Raw genomic sequence first — 8,682 nt, 5'->3', positions numbered from 1 at the left:
GTTTTTATTTTATCTGTCAGTAGCCTACGTCTCGCCTCTTTATACCGGACTATCCTCTTTATCTCTGACTGAAAATATAACTGTATCCTTTTGGGAGAGAGTGCTAAAGCTCCTCAGGTAATATTTTTGGTGGCATATTTGTAGAAATTATCATTCTTTCTAAATGTGATGTAAATATGTCATGTAACTAGGCTACCAAATAAACAGAAACAGACGCGACTGAATAAGTTGCGTGTCCTCTTTCTTTTGTGAAATAGACGTCATCAACGGTAAACCACTTTATTTCTGTGTGACTAATGTCAGAGATGATTGCTAATGTGCAATTCTGACACAAATTAATTCATTATGATCAATGTGTTGCTTTTTATTGTAAACCTGTGGTAAAACATCGATTCTTGGGTTTTAAATATTCAATTAAACAACAAAAATGCCAGCAAACGGTCGCTCTTGTTTTGCGATCACGCTGTTTCCAGTGATTTCTTTCTGATTAGTTTTCTGATAAAACTTCCATTTCGTTGGTGAAATGATGGGTTTGTGTGACGTTGTTCCAGAGAGGCGTGTTTCGGGCATGTTTTAAGTGAAGCGCTGTGGAGCTTCTGGCCCGACAGTGGAAACGCAGCAGATTTTGGGCACGGTGCTACTGGCCCGAGGATATTAGCCTGGCACGGCCCGTTTAAAGCCCTGGCTCGCACTGGCCCGACAGTGGAAACGTGGCTAATGCCTACAAGTAACGCAACGATTAAGTGATGCACCATCTTGACAGCATTGAAAACGTGGGAAATAACGAGCTTCCAGATCCGGCAGACAAGTGTGCGCATGTCACAAAATGATTTCGATTGAAAGCGTCAGCACATGTAAACACCAGATCGGTTTAGATAACATCCCATGTAAACAGTCAACCGGAATCCGTCAATCAGAACGATCTTAATCAGAATAGCAAAAAAGTGTGCATGTAAACGGGGCTAATGACACCAGGTATAAGCCTAAAACACAGCCATGTTACAAATAACGACTGGGCTAAATAACCTTAAAAGTAAAACAACCATGTTTCCAAACTAACAGCTTTTAAAGCAATTTTCAATAGCCACTAGATAGCCTTTAGAACAAACAGTGTTTAAATAACTGTTTATATATATATATATATATATATATATATATATATATATATATACACACAGCTGTGCCACAGCAGAAATTTAGAGCAGTTCATAACAATTCATGGAGCAGTTTGCACCATGAATTGTTAATTTCTTATCACTGTAAGCTGCTTGAATCTGTGCTGTATAGTGCAAAAAGCACAGCATGTGCAACGCGATCAGTTGCCAATGACAACAGATAGTAGCGCACATAGCCAATATGATCGTATAAGCCTAGCAAGAGCATTTTAATGAAAACGACTAAGTTAGATAAGCCCAAGCCACATATAGCATTAGCAACAAGCATGTTGTCAATACCCGATTCCATTATCCCTTGTGAGATGATGTGGCTTGCCTGCCGAATTTCGCCATTTAATTAGCTCCTGAGAAACGCGATAGCTGCTAATAATACTGAAGGAGCTTAAAGGGTTAGTTCACCCAAAAATGAAAATTCTGTCAGTAATTACTCACCCTCATGTTGTTCCAACCCCGTAAGACCTTCGTTCATCTTCGGAACACAAATTAAGATATTTTTGATTAAATCTGAGTGCTGGCTCACTCCTCCATAGGCTTCTAAGACACTATAACTTGCTGGCCCAGAAAATGTATTAAAGACATCGTTAATATAGTCCAAGTTTATAAAGCGACGAGAATACTTTTTGTGCGCAAAAACAAACAAAAATAACGACTTTATTCCACTTTTCATTTCCTTCTCTCTGGGCCTCGAGTCTTTTCACGTAGTGTTTAAGCGTAGCGCGTCTGTGTTGCACGTCACCACGTAGGCTCACTATTGGGCGACGCTGGTCATGTGTGTGATACGTGGTGACGCTACGCTACGCTTAAACACTACGTGAAAAGACTCGAGGCCCAGAGAGAAGGAAATGAAAAGTGGAATAAAGTCGTTATTTTTGTTTGTTTTTGCGCACAAAAAGTATTTTTTGTGACTTGTGAAAAAGTGGAAAACATGAGTATGAAAAATTTGAAGTACACATCCAATTAAATCATTTAAATTGGGTCAATACATAGAAGCACACAACCTCAACTGTATATTAAGAATAAATAAATATAAATTGAAGTAAAAACTTTATACTGTATACAGACTTGGCAGAGAGTGCTTCTGTACAGAAAACTTTTTTTTTTTTTTAACTCATGTAATACAACAATATGTGAAGCCTCTACCACATCAGTCAGAGCTCACATTTCTATGGTGTTTATGTTGCTACAATGAAGGCCCCAAAGATGGTGGCATAAAGATTTGTATTTCAAAACAAGTTCAATTAGTTAAATGATAATATGTCAACATCACGCCCATGTTTTTTTTAATATTTTTTTAGTTTTTAACGAAAACTTAGTCAGACATTGTCATCATAAACATGAAACAAATTAATCACAATTTTAATTGAGCAAAATAAAAACTAAAAGACACTTAAGCGCTTTTCCACCGTCGGGCCAAACTGTTATCTTTGCTTAACCGCCGTTCTTTGGAATGTAATATAAATGCATCAGTTGTTGCCTTGGTAACGCAACTGTTTACTGATGATGTGAGATGCAAATTGTGACCACATTATGGAGGATGATCAGATATTCCTTTTAATCTTATTATTCATTTGTGTTTACTTCACTCAAATAGCATGATAGTCAGCTACAGAGAAACTGGTAGCCAAATGAGTGGCAACATCACTACACGCATTCTAGCAGCACGGTTAGCTAACCGTAACGTTTGTAATCATGCTGTGCGGTACCAGGCTCAATTGGAAACATAACTTTAACCGTTCCTAAACGTTCTTAGAACCGTCCGGTCCAACGGTTGAAAAGCAGCTTGCTTTATTTTTACCTTTTATTTGTGTGAAGCCAAGTAATGTTCAAGACTGGAGTGTTACTCAGTTAATGTAATTCTCTCAATGTACATACTGTAATGAGGTATGTTGTTATGGGAAGAAGGAGGCTGGAACTGGTGAACATTTACAAACTATAGAAAATCTATAGAAATAAACAAAACGAAAGTAAAGGCGGCAGCCCCTCATGGACAACTGCCGCACACACATAAACAAAACATAACATAATGTCCAGGCCTGGTCCTCTCTCGTCCTTCACTGTCGTCACTCCTTCTTTTATGCTTCCAAAGCTCCTCCGTGAGAGGAGCTCACAGGTGGCGCTCATCATCCATCATGCGACCGGCCTCGCGCCATTCTCTCAATTAAGCATATATAAATGTATAGTTACCTACACTCTAAAAAATGCTGGGTTAAAAACAACCCAATTTGGGTTATTTGGCAACCCAGCGCTGGGTAAATATTGGACAGAACACATGCTGAGTTATTTTGACCCAGCAGGTTGGGTTTTTATACATTAACCCATCTGCTGGGTTGTTTTTAATCAGTGCTGGGTCAAACAACCCCCATGCGACAGGTTATTCATTTTAGATAATAATAATAAAAAAAAAATATATATATATTAATAACAATAATAACACTACTGTTTATTGATTCAATTAAAGTGTTTATTTCAGGAAATTAATATAATCATAAATACATTAATGTTAAAAAAAAAACAGACATCTGCAACATAAACGGAGGCCCAAAAAAATCATTTGTGCTAAAATGTTGGTATGTTAAAAGATTATAAAATGGTAAGATTCTCAAAATTCAAAACCCTACACTTATAAACTGTAAAATAGCCTATAGCTAAAGATTCTCTTCACAAAGAATACAATAAAAAACACATAAGTACATACATTGCAATTCACTTAAATAAGCAATCATTTAGTCCTGTGCAGCAAAAATGGGAGGCACATAAAAACTCTGCGTATAAACAGTAAGTACATACATTGCAATTCATTTTAAATAAGCAATTGTGATGCCCAGTAAATTGTTATCGCATTTGTGGTAATTTTTGTAATTTTATAAATAAATGTTTTTGAACTTTGTTCAGGGGTAATTAACCTGTTTCTACCATTTATTTGCGCTAATATATTTTATATAGAAATCAGGAGTAATTCTGGAGTTCGTCAGCAGGGGGCAGTGTGGCGCTTATTGTGCTCCCGGGGCGTTACGTCAGTTTGTCCCGCTTTGCGGTCTTTCTCTTTCTGCTGAGCGAGATGAGCCATTCTCTGGATGAGCATAGAAGAGATGAGAAACGGACGCAGACTTTGCCCTGTCTCATTTATTTCTCCTGTTTCAGGGTGGTAGATTGGTAAATTAAGTTAAATAACTGAAATGTAATATGTTTACATGTCGCTGAATGTTTCAAGGTCCATGTAACAAGGCTGTTTTATGAAAATGTGGACATATATGTATATATAGCAGCAGTTGTACTTTCGCGCCCGGTGACGTCATCTGTAATTTACGTCACGTCGAACAGAGTTTTATTTTTAGTTCTTTGAACATTTTTATAAGGTTTAATAGTTTTGAAATGTATGATATTGTGTAATATGTGAAAAGCTAGTGTTAAAACCAAACGTTATTCTAAAAGTGGTTTAAAAACAAGTTAGAAGTCTGTCAGCTCATGCATTGTGGAAGAGTCAAAACGATTGCTAATTGAAAATGGAAAATGCATTTAGGAATTAAATGCAAGTGGTAACATAAGCTAGGTTTTATATTAAGTTGAAAAGAGACAACTTACAAGGTAACAGTGGTTATCATTTTGATTTATTTGATCAAATACAATTTATATCTCAGTAATTGCTGAAAGTTGAGAAAAGACTAATTGTATTTTATTTTTGAAACTGTCTATTTCATCAGAAGACATTGTGTGTAACCAAGTAGGATTTTAATTGTGATTGTGTAATAAATCCTCTTGGCTCTCTTTCTGCTGAGCGAGATGAGAAACGGACGCAGACTTTGCCCTGTCTCATTTATTTCTCCTGTTTCAGAGCGAGAGCATATAAGCTGTTTACATGATACCAGCCGGTACCTGTAACACAATCATTTAGTCCGGTGTAGCAAAATAAAAACATGAAACTCTATACCTATAAACTGTAAAATAGCCTAGCTAAAAATTATCTTCACAAAAAGATAAAAAAAAATAAAAAAACACTGAGTCAACTGTTCCAGAGTTTCCCCATTCACCAAAAAACTGTCCAGCCATTCCAAGCTCCAAGACAAAGGGGAAGGGTTTTGCTTCTCTCAGCCTTTCCAGGTAAAGCACCATGTTGGATCCAGACTAAATGAGGGAAAGACAATATCAGACACAGATAATTATTTAAAAGTGTGTCTTAGGTTTTCATAAGATCAGTCTTAAATTAGTTAAATACCGTCTTAAATTAACTTAAAGAATTAGTTCACCCCAAAATATAAATTTCCTAATCATTTACTCACCCCAATGCCATCCAAGATATCCATGTCTTTCTTTCTTCAGTGGAAAAGAAATTACGTTTTTTTGAGGAAAACATTACAGTATTTTTCTACACAGAATGGACTTTAATGACAACCAACTATCCCAATGTTCAAAGAAGGTTCAAATGTCAGTCTCAATGCAGCTTCAGAGTCTCTACACAATCCCAGTCGAGAAATAAGGGTCTTATCTAGCGAAACGATCGGTCATTTAAAAAAAAAACACACACATTTATATACTATTAAACCACAAATGGCCGATGGTTTCGCTAGATAAGACCCTTATTTCTCGACTGGGATTGTGTAGAGACTCGGAAGCTGCATTGAGACGGACATTTGAACCTTCTTTGAACATTGGGATAGTTGGTTGTCATTAAAGTCCATTCTGTGTAGAATAATACTGAAATGTTTTCCTCAAAAAACTTAATTTCTCTTCCACTGAAGAAAGAAAGACATGGGTATCTTGGAAGACATTGGGGTGAGTAAATTATTAGGAAATTTTCATTTTGGGGTGAACTAATCCTTTAAAGAGTTGTGAGAAAATGAAATGCGTGTCAGATCCAAGCAGCAATAACCATAAACGATTAAAACGATTTATCGTGCAGCCCTACAAACAGGTGTAAAGAAATGAGCCTGCTCTTTTTGTCCCCTGTTGTTTTACTTACCGGTTGTACATCAATGATGTACACAGGCGGGGGAAGAATGACAGGCAGGATTGTAAGTGCTAGCATGCCTTTGGAATCTAAGAATAGAAAAATGGCAAATTAGAACTTGTTCGTTCATCAGCTTATAAATTAAGCAAAGTGCATTTCTAACTAAGGTTACATGAGGGTGAGTAAATGATGACAGAATTTTCCTTCTCAGGTGAACTATCCCTTAAAGCAGTGCTTCTCAAACCCGTCCTGGGGACCCCATACCACTGCACATTTTGTATCTCTCCCTCATTTAACACACCTTATTCAGCTCATTAGTACAGACTGCAAAATTTAAATTGGGTGTGTCTGATGAGGGAGACATCCAAAATGATGGGGGGGTCCCAGGACATTTGAGCCAAGAACCTTAAACCAAGCAAGGGGCAAACAAGCAAGGCTATCTATGAAATTACACTGACAACGACTAGGCACAGAAGTGGTACCCTATGCCAGCCCTACAATATAACTGATTTAAATTCACCCTACATGGTTTGACATTAAGTCTTGTCATGTGCTTGTACTTTGGACAAGTAAATTGGCCATTCATGTTTTTGAGCTTATTGTGAATGGTGTAGCAAACTTTGTTAAGGGTTAGGGTTGGCACTGGATGCAACTGTGAAAAAAAGATTACCTACAAAGAAAGAGAATTTGAAATGCAAAATTTTTCATCACATATTTACCAGCAATTTTTCAATGAGGCACTCAAGATTCCAGTTGAGGAGTTTTTGTTGAACAAAAATGTCCATTGCTGTAAAAGAAGGAAACATCTGATTAGTAATATCTTTACAAAGTTAGCATGTCTTATACAATGCTTTTAAAATTAATTTTTATGCTGGCTCCAGTTAATAAAAAAAAAAAATATAAATCATTTTAATGAATCATTACTTAATTAAGAAATAAAATAAATAAATAGACAAAATAATTTTTAACAGCTTAATTAACTATTGTTAATTCACAAGACTGTAAACAAGAAATGTTAATTTTGTGGATAATGAAAAAAATATTTTATAAAATCACCTGTAGATATTTCATAGAATATTTTTTATTCATTCCAATGTAATAGTCTATCGGTATAACAATCGCCTGAGGGCATTGCGCCCATTGACTTATTTGATTGCAGTTTCAAGATAAGTAAAAATAATTAATAAATAAATGTTGTTAATGTTTATTCTTCCTGGCAGTTTTTTTTATTTTTATTATCTTTATATAGTTTCTGAACGTAACTGAAGCAACACTGAACTGACTTCAAATGAACAATGACAGTTTTTGATAAGAATTGTACTGAGCTGGACGATGACATCACTGTTTTCTGCAGAAATGCTTAGCCAAATTGAACTAAGGCGCACGCACCCAAACACAGAGAACATACTGCAGCATAATAAAATATTTTATGAAAAGCTACCTTTCGAAAATGACTAACAAAAACAGTTAAATAATAGGTAACATTAGACTTACAGCTTCTTTAGCATATCCAGCCACTAGCCAGTGACGTAACACTGCATCCATCCAACACCGCCGAGTCAAGTAACCCGCAACATTTCTGGAGATAAAACAGACACCAACAACTGTACTTAGACATTGTGACCGTGTTATAAGTGGAATAATTGATGACAGACCGTGTAAAAATAATGAATGTTATGTGTAACGTAACGTTAGCATAACGGTCGCTAGTTCGACAGACGCAAAATCTAGACTAGAGCATTTGGTCCGTCGTCAATAATTCATAGTTCATGTCAACATAACTTCTTGTTGACTTTATGACTTCTTTGACTAAAGTTACTTAACGTTAGGATAGTTTTAATAAAACAGGGTTGCTCACCTTTACGCTCGCTCCTGCTTGAACCTCTCTTCCTCCTGTTGACGTAGTAATTTGAACAATGTGTGTGGACAAAAGCGCGCAACTCGCGAGGATGTAAGCGCTGGGTCAAAATTTCCAAAACAAACCCAAATGCTGGGTCATTGTCAGCTGATTACGGAGAAAATAACCCAGCAACATAGTCATAATGCTCAACCCAGCATTTGGGTTTAAAAAATAACCCAGCATTTTTTAGAGTGTATATGCCTATTTAAAGGTATAGTGGAGGATTTTCTTTTTCCAGGTGGATCATCAAGACTATTGGTCCTCCTAATTGTCAATCATTCTGGTGATATGTTTACGTAAGGCCGTCGTACGTGCTCGTCCTTTCTGCGCATGCGCACTTTCAGGTGTATATGTGTGGTGAGCTATGGTTTCAGCCATTCATTGAAGCTCGCCGTTCTCACCGAGTTTTTTCAAAATGTCTGAGGGTCGCAAGAGAAAAAGTGCCCACTGATGCCTCAGTCGCGAAGTTTCTACTCGACAGGTAAAGTTTGGCATGCTATTTGGAGAAATCCATTTAAAATCACTGCTAGTAAAAGTTAATGTAAGCTATGATTAGCGATCTTGCAACTTGTAAACATAGCGTGCACGAGGAGAACTAGGCTCGTGCATGCTCTCTCGTACACACGTTTAATAGGCGTTCCCTCTCGGGAGCAGTGTTGCTC

At 36.8% G+C, this 8,682-nt stretch overlaps 1 long non-coding RNA gene across 1 annotated transcript; it reads right to left on the bottom strand.

Moving 5' to 3' along the window:
* Positions 1 to 6,143: 6,143 nt before the first annotated feature.
* LOC309489267 lies at positions 6,144 to 7,968 on the bottom strand. Its single transcript, XR_014202371.1, has 3 exons — positions 7,615 to 7,968; positions 6,840 to 6,907; positions 6,144 to 6,209 (listed from the first exon to the last, which is right to left on the bottom strand). It is a non-coding gene; the product is annotated as an uncharacterized lncRNA (long non-coding RNA).
* Between the last annotated feature and the right edge of the window lie 714 nt (positions 7,969 to 8,682).

The sequence above is a fragment of the Leuciscus leuciscus genome (genome assembly GCF_965113295.1).
Source record: "Leuciscus leuciscus genome assembly, chromosome: 24".
Lineage (NCBI taxonomy): Eukaryota > Metazoa > Chordata > Actinopteri > Cypriniformes > Leuciscidae > Leuciscus > Leuciscus leuciscus.
The sequence above is the reverse complement of the archived record's forward strand: the minus strand, read 5'-3'. Positions and strand labels throughout refer to the sequence as shown.